This window comes from Haplochromis burtoni, unplaced genomic scaffold, assembly GCF_018398535.1.
Source record: "Haplochromis burtoni strain Fernald_Lab_line unplaced genomic scaffold, NCSU_Asbu1 Contig_169, whole genome shotgun sequence".
Lineage (NCBI taxonomy): Eukaryota > Metazoa > Chordata > Actinopteri > Cichliformes > Cichlidae > Haplochromis > Haplochromis burtoni.
This window is the reverse complement of record NW_024582530.1, coordinates 1,067,078-1,082,262: the sequence shown is the minus strand read 5'-3', so window position 1 is coordinate 1,082,262 and position 15,185 is coordinate 1,067,078.

Genomic DNA, 15,185 nt, shown 5'->3' with positions numbered 1-15,185 from the left:
CACGATCACTTTGTCTTTTCTTGCTTTCCTTGTGTAAACACAATGATCTACAGGACTCTGCATGAAACCGTTCTCTATCAAATAGTCATGTAATGTCCTGTTCCAGTTTCGGCCTGACTGTTTAAGCACATAAAGTGACTTTTCCAGCTTATAGACCAGTTTCTCATCTGTTTTACTTCATAGCCTTCCGGCTGCTCAAGGTAAACTGCAAAGTCTATTGGTACATGCAAGTATGCAGTTTTTACATCCATCTGATGCAAAATCAGGTTTTCTTGTATTGCACACTTCATCAATACTCTTATGCTTGTCAGGTTAGCAGTCAGAGAAAAAGTTTCGTCATAGTCTATTTCAAAACACTGGTTGTAACCTTGAGCTACGTACCGTGCTTTATATTTTTCTGATCCATCGCCACTGTTTTTCTTCACATATACCCATCTACCCCCACTGCTTTCTTCCCCTCAGGTGAGCTAGTTAGGGTAAAAGTGTGGTTCTCTTTTAAGGATTGCATTTCCTCATCCATAGCTGCTTTCCACTCTTTAGAGTTGGGTGACTTTACAGCTTCACTGAATGTCACGAGTGAGTTACTTATCAGTCTGTAACAGTAGTCTATGTTAGTCAGCACTTGATCATCAATGTCTTCTCCTGACTCATATTCATTTAGATAATCTGCTTTCTTTCTTGTTCTAGAAGGATAGCTTCTGGAGTTTTCGGTCTCATCACTCAGTGGCATCTGACTGTTCACTTCTGGTTGGTTGTCAGTACCTGGTTCCTGTGAACTAGTACTAGGGCTTTCCTTGTTCACGTTTCGTCTCTCCCTCACCTGTATGTCCACATCCTCAGATGTCGTATCAGTTTGTGTTTGCTTTTCCTCATTGTGTTTGGTTACAAACTTAACCAGCCTAAACTTTTGCACTTTAGCACTGTCTGGGAAATAAACCTTGTATGCTTGACTGTTTTTGTCATAGCCTACAAAAATCCCCTTTGTACACTTAGAATCCAGCTTACCCTTGTGTTGCTTGTATGCATAACACTCACACCCAAACTTTCACATTCTGGATAGATTATGCTTCTGACCAGTCAGCAAAAAGTAAGGTGTCTGTCCTGTCCGGTTGTTAAAGCACCTGTTTCTCACAATAGCCGCTGTTTGAACTGCATATGTCCATAATTCCTTTGGTACAGCACTCTCAATAAGCATGCACCTTCCCATATCAAAAAGTGTTCTCCAGCCACGTTCTGCTGTACCATTCTGGTGAGGGCTGAAGTTTCATGTCTTATTCCATGTTTGTTTAACGATGCCTGGTAACTCTTTGCCATGAACTCTGTGCCGTTATCTGACCTGATACACTTTACCTTCCCGTGTGGGGCTGTATTGGCCAAAACGATTTCAGTTGCTTGCATTGCTTCACTTTTGTTTTTGAGAAAATATACAAATACTGCACCGGAAAAGTCATCGGTAAACAATAATGTATATCTGTGTCCATCGCGTGATTCTGGATCTATCAGCCCTGCTAGATCCGTATGTACCAGCTCAAGAGGTTTCTCAGCTCTTCTGTCAGGGTTTCTATTCCTAGTCTGGACACATTTTCGCTGGATACACACCTCACAGTTCAGACTTTGGTTGTCTGTTGTGCTCATGGATGTAGAACTTTGTACCGTCTCTGTGTTGAAGGACGTTCCTTCCTTTCTCAAAGATGATAGTAGCTCCATTCGCGGTGGCCGCTCTCACAGAGAAGATATTCTGTGGAAATGAGGGAATATATAGAGCGTCTTTCAGTGTTGTTTTACACTGTCTCCCTCTGCTGTCAATCAAGCACACCTCTGCATCTCCTCTGCCTTCAGCCACTCCTTTACACCTGGTGCCATCAGCTAATTCCACACAGTGTGTTCCCGGCTGGAAGTCGTCATTAAATTTCTTGAACGCTGTTTTATCATTCAGGATGTGTGATGTTGCCCAGTATCCACCATCAGGCCTTTGGTCCTGATGTCCTGTCGCTGTTGAGGTTCCGCGTAGTCATCGCTCATCCGGAAGACATAGGTGTCATCGCTCTCTGCGTTGCCGCCCTCCTCCGAGGCTGTGCGCGCTTCATCATTCCGTTGTCGTCTCCTGCAAGTCGACTCTTGATGGGTGTTGCTCCTACAGTGACCGCACCATTATTTGTAGAGGCATGCTCTGGCCTTGTGTCCCCGCTGGCCACACTTAAAACAGACTATGTCTGACATGTCTCTCCTGTGGTCACTAGCAGCTGCTGCGGGTCTGGCGCTAGGTTGCACTCTCGCCTTCATGATGTTATCCTCTTGTTCCACCAAGCGCATTTTCTCAGTGTCCTCATAGCTGCGGAGTTTTGTTTTAAATTCCGCAAACTTGATTTCTGATTCACTTTGCGTAATGTGAACAGAAAAAGGTTTAAATGCTTCTGGTAAACCTTTTAACACCATCGCTACAAGCAGACCATCACTAAGTGTCTCTCCAGCATTTCTCAGGGCTGTAATAAGTAGGGGTGGGTTTTAATAATCGATTCATCGATTAAAATCGATTCTGGCTTGGATAACATGATATCCATTCATTAAAATCCTGAATCTATTTTTTAATATAAATGTATTTTGCCCGAAATTCCAGAATCTCAGGTGAAATGTCACAAAATTTTGACAACCACCATACATTTAAAACAGTAAATGAGAGCAGGTACACGGCTTCTGCACAAAGACGTAAACACAAAGTGCGGACCCGCGGATCAGAATCAGTGAGATGTCGCCTTTCACACCCGACGGCACGGACAGTCGGGGCTGAAAGCCGACAGCTCGCTGATTCTGATGTTTCGGCGGGTCCGCGCTTTGTGTTTACGCCCTTTTTGCGCTGATTCTAAAGCTGTTAGTTTTATCTCTCTCCAAACAATATTGACCGAACCAGCAGCAAAAGAAGATCCAAACTGTGCTTCACATAAACATCGTCATGAGTTCCCTCTGACTTTTGCTGTTTTGCTTGCACCACGATAAAAAATCACACTTCATGCACAGCTCTCTCTCTCTCTGTCTCTTTCTCAGTGTACTTCAAGAACAGTTTCCCGTCCATCCCCAAAATCTGTTTTCTGCATTATTCGCTTGCTTATTTACACTTATTTACACTTATTTACACTTATTTACAGCGCTGTCGGCCGATGTTTTTTTTCCCTTTTACTTACTTCTGAAAAGAAAACCTAATTTCTGCCGTTCAATAGGCTTATGAAAAAATTTAAACTTTATAAAATTATGCAAAATGCTTAGCCGTGTCTCTAATAAAACCGCTGTAACTTCAGAGGTAATGTTCATATGTTGATTAATGGTTTTCTTTCGTTTTTGATGTACTGCAGAATATTTTTATAAAATCCCAGGCCAGGAAAATCACCTTCATGTTTTTCTGTGTTTTATCTTCAGCTACTTTGACACAAAGGCATCTGCTGTGATGCTCACACCTTTGATAAAGTCTGAGTGTCAGCTTCCTTTTTATAGATACAAAAATATGTAAATGTACTGATCTGAATTATAATATTTCTGACTGTCTGAGGCAAAATTTCCCGATTCAAATCGAATTGAATCGAATCGTGGATCGAATCAATTCGGGACTTGTGAATGGAATCGAATCGATTCTAGAAATCAGTGACGATACCCAGCACTAGTAATAAGTGTCTCTGCGCTATGATGTACTCCGTGACGCTCTCACTGCTTGCTTTCTTCAGAGAAGTCAGTTCAGTATAAAGGCTGATAATTCTTGGTTTACCTTTTCCTGCATAATAGTCTCTTAAAATTTTCAGTGCCTCGCGTCCATCATCGGCAGCTTCTCTCATCACGAGCGATAAACTCTTATCATCCAGGAACTGTATTAACTCTGCATAGGCCTGGGCATTTTTATCTTCGTTGTCCTCATCTTCGTCATCACTTTTCAATATTGTGTCTTTTAGACCTTGTAATCTAAGATGTCCCAAAAATTTTGTCTCCCACAGTTCATAATTCTTCTCATCTCCGTCAAAAACCAACCTTGCCCATCGGCCACTGGGTTCACCAGCACGCTTACTCATGGTGCTAACTTAGCATGCTAGTCCTCACCGAACACGCTGTACTTTGCGACTTTTCTGGTGGTAAACTTTCCCCTGGCGTAGCTTCAATATTTTCCTGGGCCCATAACCTGTTAGCAGAGACGGGTCTTCCAGCAGAATCTGCATGAATATTGAAGATACTTATTGGAGGAATAATCACACGTGGGCATCGGCTTTTTACTGGAACATTCACACCAAGTGTCTTTTTTATTGAACTCTCACGTATACTCCGCAGCATAACAGGAAGCATCCTTTCAAAATAAAATCCCAACAGATGCCAATGAGGACATACCTATTAACTAGCTCAACAGTTGCTTCTGTTCGTCTGGACGTAGCATTTTCAGTGGGAGAAATGTTTCATCATCATCCAAGGGACTTTTTCAGTCTCATCTGACTGCAGGTTTCCCCATCCTTATAAACAGTACATTTGCACAATGACTGAAACTAGAACCACTGACAAACAATGTGAGGTCAGTTTCTTGATCATTAATATGCAAATTGTCATACCACTGATCAACACCACTGATCAATGACCATGAGTATCACAGAGAGTTCAGGAATGGCTGTAAGATGGCGAAAGATGTACCCTTAGGCCCCCTCCTCGATTTACAGATGGTCTTTCCCTTTTCACGTAAATGGCCTCCTTGACTCTGCGCTCAAACCAGCGTTCCTCCCTGTCCAGGATGTGTACATCCTCATCATTGAAAGAGTGTCCACTGGCCTGTGTTGTATTGTGTCATCCGCTTAGCAAGAAGTTGTTCGGTTTCCCCGATGTATAAATCCTGACAATCCTTCTGGCACTTAACAGCGTACACTACATTACTCTGTTTGTGTCGGAGGACCCGATCCTTGGGGTGGACCAATTTTTGGCGAGGCGTGTTTTGGGGTTTAAAAACCACAGAGACGCTATGTTTAGAGAAGATGCGCCTCAACTGTTACTCCTGACACAAAAGGGATAACTAGGGTTTTTTGTTTAGGCAGGCCCTGCTGCCTGACCAACAACCACTGATCAGTTGATCAATGGTCATTTTAATTTGCATATTAATGATCAAGAAACTGACCTCACAGCCCATTGTTCATCAGTGGTGCTAGTTTCAGTCATTATCTAATTTTTGGGGGATTTAGATGTTGTTCCAATAATTAATTTTTTATGTCACCAGTGACTAAAAAAGTCTAGATAGTTTTGAGCAACAGGTTCCTTTAACCTCGCTGTCTAAGGGAACGTTATCCCGCTGCTATCAGACTCTTTAATTCATCCACTTAGTCAGACCTACACATGTGGAAGAGAATTAATTACATCTCAGTGCACCCTGTCACTTTTGTACACCACGCCATATTTGCACACATACTTTTCCTTTTATATTTATATGTATATTTATACCTATAGCTCTATATTTATCTTTATCTCTCTCTTTATCATCTTTGTTTCTACACTCACTTTATATGAGTGCTTGTTATTTGTTGTATATTTGCTGCTATGACAACTCAATTTCCCTCTGGAACTAATAAAGTTTCTCTGATTCTGATAACAGAGCAGTCTGAATTTTTGCTTGAAAGCCCATCCAGAAAAGTTTAGTTACCCATTTAAGGGAAACTGTGTGTGACGGGGTGTGGTCTGTAGCTCAGCTGCAGGGAAGGGGTGGTGTAGTGGGTTCAGGGGGCAGCGCTAGGGGATGTGGCCAATACAGCTGGTTGTGATCGTCTAATCACACCTCTCCTATTTCAGTAGCATGCTGGGACCTAGAAGGAGGGAGAGGGGCTGAGAGTGGCCGGCTGCAAGAGAGCAAACCCCACTAAAGCAACTGTGTGCGCTAGCCGGTGATGACAGCCTTAAAAAGCAAACTGAATAAATGACTGTGAAGCTGTAACCGCTGTGTATGTGTCTGTACTGGGCGATATCATACTGAACTGCGTTTGGCCTTGACATCTTCTTAAACCAAGTTTTTTTTTCTTTTTCTACGATTTGCAAACGAAAACTGAAGAAGAATCCGATTTAAGAAGACAACAACAACAATACACAATGACCTTAAAGGAGAGTACACATGGAATGTTCTGGGGAGCTTGCAGGAGTGCTCACAGACATATTCAATCTGTCCTTGGCCCACGCTGTGGTACCGGCCTGCTTCAAATCCACCTCCATCGTCCCGATACCCAAAAACTCCAACCCATCTTGCCTCAATGACTACCGCCCAGTAGCACTCACCCCCATCATCACTAAGTGCTTAGAGCAGCTGGTCCTAGCACACTTCAAATCCTGTCTCCCCCCCACCCTGGACCCCCACCAATTCGCATACCGCCAGAACAGGAGCACAGAGGATGCAGTCTCCATCGCACTGCACTCTGTCCTCTCACACCTGGACAACAACAACACCTACGCCAGAATGCTGTTTATAGACTTCAGTTCAGCATTCAATACAATCCACCCCTCACAACTCATCAGGAAACTGACAGACCTGGGCATCAGTTCCCTCATCTGCAAATGGTTACTGGACTTCCTGACCAACCGCCCCCAACATGTCCGGCTGGATAACCACTGCTCATCTACCATCACAATGAACACCGGTGTACCACAAGGCTGTGTGATGAGCCCTTTCCTCTACTCCCTCTTCACCCACGACTGCAGACCTGCTGATGGTTCCAACACCATCATTAAGTTTGCAGATGACACCACGGTGATTGGCCTCATCAGTGACAACGATGAGGCCGCCTACAGGGAGGAGGTGGATCGTCTGGCTGAGTGGTGCGACAGAAACAACCTGCTGCTTAACACCGAGAAGACCAAGGAGCTCATCGTGGACTACAGGAGGAATGCTGACCCACATCCACCCATCCACATTAAGGGGACGGCTGTGGAGCGTGTGAGCAGCTTCAAGTTCCTGGGAGTCCACATCTCCGAGGATCTCACCTGGACGACCAACTGCTCCAAGCTGGTCAAGAAGGCTCACCAGCGCCTCTTCTTCTTGAGGACTCTGAGGAAGAACCACCTGTCCTCAGACATCCTGGTGAACTTCTATCGTTGCACCATCGAGAGCATCCTGACCAACTGTATAACAGTCTGGTACGGGAACTGCTCTGCCTCGGACCGGAAGGCGTTGCAGAGGGTCGTGAAAACTGCCCAGCGCATCGCCGGAGCACCACTTCCTGCCATAAAAGACATCTACAGGAAGCGGTGTCTGAAAAGGGCTGGGAAAATCATCAGAGACCCCAGTCACCCATCACATGGACTCTTCACCCTCCTGCCCTCTGGGAGGCGCTACAGGAGCCTCCGGACTAAGACCACCAGGTACCGGAACAGCTTCTTCCCCACAGCTGTCAGACTCCTGAACTCTGCCTCCTGACATCTGACCCACGTTAACACATGGACTGAACATACACACACCCACAATGGACAACTGTACCCTCAAACACACAATAATAACATGGACTGAACCACCACTCACAACCACTAGCACTTTATATAGCCTCTGTAGGAATTATATCTCACTTATCTTAACTGCACTACTGTATAGCTCTGTGTAAATAATCATTCTGTACATTCGATAATTTTTAACCCTACAACTGTTTACAACTTGCATAGTTCCCATTTCTGTATAGCTGTATATCTCAGATTTCTGTAAAGTTATTTATTTCATATTCTGTATAGTTTTTCATATTTATATCCTGTTCATATCCTGTACATAGCTTGTACTCACTACAGCCTGTACATACTTATAGTTATAGAATATTCACAACATACTTCATACCGTGTACATTATAACATACCATAATAGACCCATTTCTGTAATATACTCACATATCTATATTATTGCTAATATATATTGTAATATATCTATATCACTAAAGCACTTCTGGATGGATGCAAACTGCATTTCGTTGCCCTGTACCTGTGCATGTGCAATGACAATAAAGTTGCTGTCCGCGTGAAGGGTCTCAAAACCCGAAGTGCTCACGTGCCGTTATCTCTGTGTCTCTTCATGCTGTGTACGAGCGATTCGTGAACGATTTGTAAGTGAGAAAAAAGAATGTGACCAACACTTTGCAGAGTCACGGGCAGCTCTCTGAAAGTGAAAACGGTCAGATTTGTGAAGTAAATATGTGTGAATAATCATTCTTTATTACTTATTTGGGTTTTTATATACACATTTGTAGGATGGTTTGATGAATGTGTGTTGACTGGACTGCGGAGTTGTAAGTACTCAAATCAATCACACTCGATGTTGTTCACATGTGGATCATGTACAGATCATATTTTTTTTCTTCTCAAAATCTTTTTGGGGACCATTTTCTCCAAATAAAAGCAGCATGGAGCCGGTGTGTGCGCTCCATGCTTGACACAAACGTCCTTATACAGGCACTGCTGCCTGGCCCGTTGTGCTCTCAGCTCTGCGCTCTGAGCCTAACCCGGGTTTTCTTCCTCTCAAGTTCACGAATGTGTCATGTAGTATCATAAATGCAAAGATACGATAGAGAAAGGTGATCTTTTTTCTTCTTTTTTTTTATCACGGGGTAACAGAGAAATCAAAACCGGATGTTGTTGTTTTATTCGTTTTGCCCGCTCTCCTTTACAGAGAGAGCAAAGCACTTGTGCCTTTCCTCCTGCACATTCCCTCCCTCTACAAAAACACACCTCTGACTTCACCTGAAGCGTGAATTTCGTTGTTGACGAGGCTAAACTTTTTAAATCTGTGAACTGTGTTTCACTGTAATGTCTCCTGGACGGCTACACAAACAGCCTCGACACTGCGCGTGGTGACGCGAAGACACGACCCCGCGCTCATCGGTCACGGTTCAAACCCGGAGGCGAGACGGCCAATTAAATTTCGACGCTGCTTGGGGGCTCGCGTGCGCGCACACGCTCTCTCCCTGTCATACGGCTACTGCGCATACCTCTCAGATAAGCTGCACCAGGCTGAGTGTCAGTTACAGAGTACAGGCTCTCTTCCAGGCTTTCTGGCAGCAGTGAAGCAACGCTATGCCTCTGCCCACCGTCTCCCGACTGTTCAGGAGCGCGCTGAGGACTCAGCTGGTCTCTGTGGCTAATGTGACGACCAAACCTGCTAAACACACCGTAACTGCAGGGGTGAGTTCATATTCGTTCTGTGAGCTTTACATGCCTGAAGCAGGGGTCTTGTCCCGGCTGAAGTTGCAGAGGTTCTTAATTAATAGCAACAGGCTCAACTTCATCGCCCGCTCCTTCGCTTTATTAAACCTTAATAGCAGTTCTTCTGCATCACATACACACATATTAGCATGATATGATGGGCAACCTGCCTGTTTGACCAACTCTCTCTTACAAATAAGAAATTTCTTTTGCTTATTTACTGAATATTGTATATAAAATATCGAATAATTAAAAATAGCAAATGTAGGATATCTTTCGTTTCCTCGCGCCATTGTTTCACGGTGACTTGCAAGTCCAGTTTATTTTTAAGACTTTGATAAGTGCGCCACTATCTCGCCATTATTCCGCCTAATTCCAACACGTAGACCTGTGACAGCTGCGAATATGTGGGCCTAGTGCGCAGCGCACTACATTTGAAGACCGCGCACGGTCGTTTAATAAATGAAAGTGAAGCCGAACAAGCGTTTTGGTATTTTTCCACATTTAGACATAAGTTTGATAAAGTAGTCTAACAGCAGTAGCGGCAGAAACACTCGCAGCCGCGCTGAACGGGTGACTAACCTTGATGCAGGAAAGGTCAGACACAGAGAAGCATGCTTTTCAGAAAAGCACACAATAAAGAAATAACTGCATTTAGGGACGAACAGCCTGTTTCAGCTCACTGTGACGCTTTTAATGTCGCAGCGACACAATAAGCATGAAGTTATTGACAATGAAATGTTTGGTTTCATTTCGTCTCCAGGAAGGGCTTAATCATTAACTGGGGCAATGGTTGCATAGTTACACACCAACCCGTTCTCACTCCCAAAGCGTAACATTTTACGCTAGTGACAAATCGTCACCATATTACGTTTTCGGCTACCCACACACTGCCCGTGGATAAGGCCACGCGAGGGACAACTATGTTGATACCTCACAACATGTAGAACAACAACGTTTTCACATATTTAGATATATTAGATGTGTTTTAGCTCTTGTGGACGGATGGAACTGATACTTTTCTACAGCAAATATATTTCCTCTTAATACCACATTACAATTCATTTTTAGGGGGATTAGACAGTGATCATGTTTATGCTGCCGAGTGATATGATTTGAGCCTGGGCAAAAGGCTAAAGCTAAGTGTGAAACAATAAATACCTGAAATAGAAATAACAAATAGACTTTCCAAAAAGACTCTTACAATTTATGTCTTTAGTTTTTGTCAAATTGGTCACATTTTTTTTTTAACATAACCAACACAAGGAGGCACTGGTAAATATAATGAATGACTGGGATTCCTGTGTGATTTTGAGTCAAGTGTTTCTATTTTAATAAATCTAAGTAACTACTTAAACTAAGTCTGCAATTCTTTTTTAACACTTCCTTTTTCCTCTTCTTTTTTAATCAATGAAGTAAAACGGAGGTGTAAACAAACATTCAAAACCTAAAATAGCAAAGCTGTAATAACTCTGTCGGTGTGGTTTTGTGTACCCCTCAGGAGCAGGTAATTGCTATGACGGCCCTTTTTGTGGCCATCTTGGGTCCCTCTGGCTGGGTACTGGCTCACCTGGAGGACTACAAGAAGAAGGAATAGAAGAAGAGGTGGAAGACCAAACGCTCACATGAAGACCAGTCAGCACTCTCTTCCCTGTTCTTCACCAGCTGTTGAGATGACATGTTGATCTTCTCTTTCCAAATGGTTTTTGCACTGACTTGCGATAATATGTTCACATGTCCGCATACAAACATTATCAATAAATGCATGTTCAGTCCACAGAAAATGGGTGAATGTGTTTTTCTAGTGACAGAAACGACATAAGCCACACGTTTTAATCAGAATAACCATTTAGATGAAACTTTATTAATCCCTCAGGTGGGTTCCTCCAGGAAATTCAGTTTCCAGTAGCAAAGCACCGAAAGAAGTTGCATGTTACAGATACATTAAGGGGAATGAGAGTAAGGATATAAGCATAAATACACCATATATACACATATATAGATACAGAATATATAATATGGATAAATAGGATTGCTCATTTGAGTGAGTATATTGCACAGTGATTATTGCACAGTCAAATATAAGGAAAAAAAGGTCCTCTTCTCTGCCACTGTCACCAGAGTGTCCAGCTTCATGCCGACCACAGAGCCCGCCTTCCTGATTAGTTTCTCCAGCCTGGATGAGTCCTTCTTTGCTGTGCTGCTCCCCCAGCACACCACAGCATAGAAAAGTACTCCTGTGACCACTGACTGGTAAAACATCCTCAGGAGCTTCCTGCAGATGTTGAAAGACCTCAGCCTCCTTTTCTTGCAGAATGTCAGAAAATACTCCAAGTCAAGGTTGCATGTCCTGATTTGTTGATTTCTCTGACAGATAACCATATTCTGTTCACACGAATGACATGAAACTGAGAATGGTGAAACTTCTGTTATAGACTAAGTTTAATGGCTCATTTTGGGGGGATTTGAACTCGTGCAAATAAAAAACATGCTTAAAATTTGCTGGTATTTTGGAGACACTGGATTTCCATTTCTCCCACATATCACTGATGGAAGGTGGGTCCAGAGGAACACAGGTGTTATAATGTGGTGTTCATCAGGTTTTATTTCTGCATTTAGATGTTAATTTGACTTTAGTCCCAGTTTAGTTTTCAGAGTGCCTTTTTCTAAATTTTCTTTAGTTACTTGTTTGAAATGTTTGAAGTTTTTATTAGTTTCACTTTTATTCTCTTTTGTCTGAGGAGGGATTGAAGAAATTCAGAGCAATTGTTAAAATAAAACAGTCACATAGATCCAGTCTGTTTTCATTTGGTTTTAGATCCACATAATGGCATTGCAGATGCAGCACTTGTGGAACAAATCTTAAAAAACAAAACAAAAAAAACAGTGACATTTCCAATGCAAACAATTATATTCACTGTTACATTTGTCATTATGTGCGTCCCAGGATACTAGTTAAGCACTTTTTACCCATTTTATTAAGTTTGTATATTTCAATGAAAGCCACCAAAATGTTCCAGTTGTATGAATTATAGGATGCAGGTTTTACTTACTTCATGATATAAATCCTGCGCAACTGTGTAGTCACACTCAAAGCGAACACGTTTTTATTATTAAATGAGAAACCACACAAGGTTCAGCAAGGTTAGCGACCTACGACACGCTTGTATAGGCTTCACCATCAGTCGTCATTCTGCAGTGTAGAGAGGAGACTGGGTGTACATTTTTTCTCTTTTTTATGCCGATTTTGTTTTTTACATGCACAATACCATCAAAGCATAAATAAAATGTGTTTAAAAAACATCAGCTTTCCCAACGTGTAGGTGGAGTGGACACTGCTCTTTCGGCTGTTCTCCAAACACCAGCAGTACTTCAGTGTGACCAGAAGGAGGCGCACTTAGTGTATGTTTGAATACCCCATCTGTCTACAGCAGTAAAACTGTGTTATTGTTAAATGACATTAACAGTGTGCTGTTAATAGTGTCCTGAGCTGAATAACTGTATTACAAAGTGGCGAAAGTAATATACCATCTCTTTACTGAAGTAAAAGGTAGAAGTCATTTTACAAAACAATGTTCAATATTTAGACAATATTACAGCTACTTTATGAACTTATTACTACGTATTAAAATTATCTTAAGGCAATTTAACTCTTTGTAAAAAAAAAATATACATTTCAGTTATAAATTCTCTCTGTTCAACACATCATTGACTCCGTCTGTTAGGTTCAAAGTCAGCTTTGAGTAGCTTTTGTAAATAAACTATGCCTCCACCAACCCAGTGGATACTTGATCAAACTGCAATCTGGGTCTTTTGGATACTGGGTTAATGGCTATGGATCTTTGTCATGTTCATGCAGTTTTAATCGTTTTTGAACTGGGAGAGGTCCAGTGCCCTGCTGTGGAGCGTGGGGAGGGTAAATCTTAAACATAGAGTGCATTCAGAAAGCATTCATGGATCTTCACTTGCTCCACATTTTTTCATGTTACAATCTTTTTCCAAAATGGATTTGAATCATTTTTCACCTTAAAAATTGTACACACAGCAACGACAAAGTGAAAAAAAGCTTGCTTAAAATTGTTGCAAATGTATTACTAAAAAATTACACTCACACTTACAAATATTATATATGCATATATATATATATAGACAGACATGTATTTGGGGGAGTTTCTCCCATTCTTCTTCACAGAACCTCTCAAGCTCTATCACATTGGATGGGGAGCATCGGTGCATGGCCATTTTCAGGTAGACTGGATTCAAGTCTGAGCTCTGGCTGAGGCACTTAGCCTAAAGGACATTAGGCTAAGGCACTAAAGGACATTCACAGAGTGGTCCCAAAGCCATTCTTTGTTATCTTGGCTGTGTTAAGGGTTGTTTTCCTGTTAGAAGCTAGATCTTCACCACAATCTGATGTCCAGAGTGCTCTGGAGCAGGGTATCATTAAGGATATCTCTGTACATGGCAACATTCATCTTTCCCTTGACCCTTACTGGTCTCCCAGTTCTATTTTGCAAGGACTAGAAATACTTGTGTGTATTTCCATTTTGGTTTTTGGGACGGTCATTTACTAATTTTGTGTGTAGAATTTTGAGGTGAAAAATTAATTTAATCCATTTTTGAATAAGCATGACATGTAACATGACAAAATGTGGAACAAGTGAAGCTCTATGAGCACGAACTCTGGATGTGCTATAATCCACATAAATGACCAAAGATTTTCAAGCAAAACATTGCATTGGAACAAGATGATCTATTGGATTCACCTATAGGGCCAGAGGCAGGGTACACCCTGGACAGGCCGCCAGTCTGTTGCAGGGCTAACAGAGACAGACAACCATTCACACCTATGGGCAATTTAGAGTTCCCAATTCACCTAACCCCACTAACTGCATGCCTTTGGACTGAACCTTCTGACAAAATTTTAAAAACAAATTAAATGTTAACTTGCATATAGGAGTGTGAATTTGCATCATGTTTGCTACATCAGGCAATTTATTCCTTAAAGACGTAGAATGCAGTTTATTTTGTTTTGGGTGGGGGTGAGACTTTTACACTGTGGAAGTCACAAAAGCTCAGGTATCAAATACACTTAGTTTTAAAGAGTCATGGAGACCTTGCCAGGATTGGGTTGAACCCCCTTTATGTCTTTTTAATTGACTTAATTCTTCATGGTACAGATCAAACAAACATTGAATCTATGCCATGGAAACATTCCTCAGAGATTTTGGTCCATATTGACCCAAACTGATAGCATCCTGCAGTTGCTGCGGTTTTGTCAGATACATATCCATGTCCTGAATCTGTCGCTCCATTGCATCCAAAGGTGCACTATTAAATTGAGATCTGGTGATTGTGGAGAACACCTAACACAATGAACTCATTGTCACGTTCAAGAAACCAGTTCGAGATCATCTGTGCTTTATAACATGGTGTATTATTACACTGGAAGTGGTCATCAAAAGATGGATAAACTGTGGCCACAAAGGGAACAATGCAGCAACAATGCTTAGTAGGTTGTGCCCCAACCTACAAAAGACAAAAAAACGTTAAGACACTAACAATTTAGTTGAAACATCTTCTATCATGAAACTATTAACCACGGGTTCCTTATTTCCTCTAATAAATGTAAGCTTTAAACCCTTTAAATCAGAACATATACAGCCTATGAATGTGTGAAATATCTTGCTCTGTTCTAGCATTAACCTGACATCTCTAATTGTATCCCGTCATCGAGTTTGCCTGGTGTTTCTGACAGTGTGACTGTCCATCAGATCTGGCATTCTGACACCACATCTCCTTATTGTAAAAAACCATCCCAGCAGTCAAGTGGTTAAAGTGTTCGACTAACCTGCATTAAGGCCTGTATGCAGGCCTGTTTCTGGCAGGAAAAAAACAAAACACTAAAATGTGAGGAATAATTAGAAATAAATAACTGAAATATCTAAAAATCACATCCAAGTGGAAACTATTAAATGCAAAAATATTCAAGGGAAAACAAATGTCTACAATCA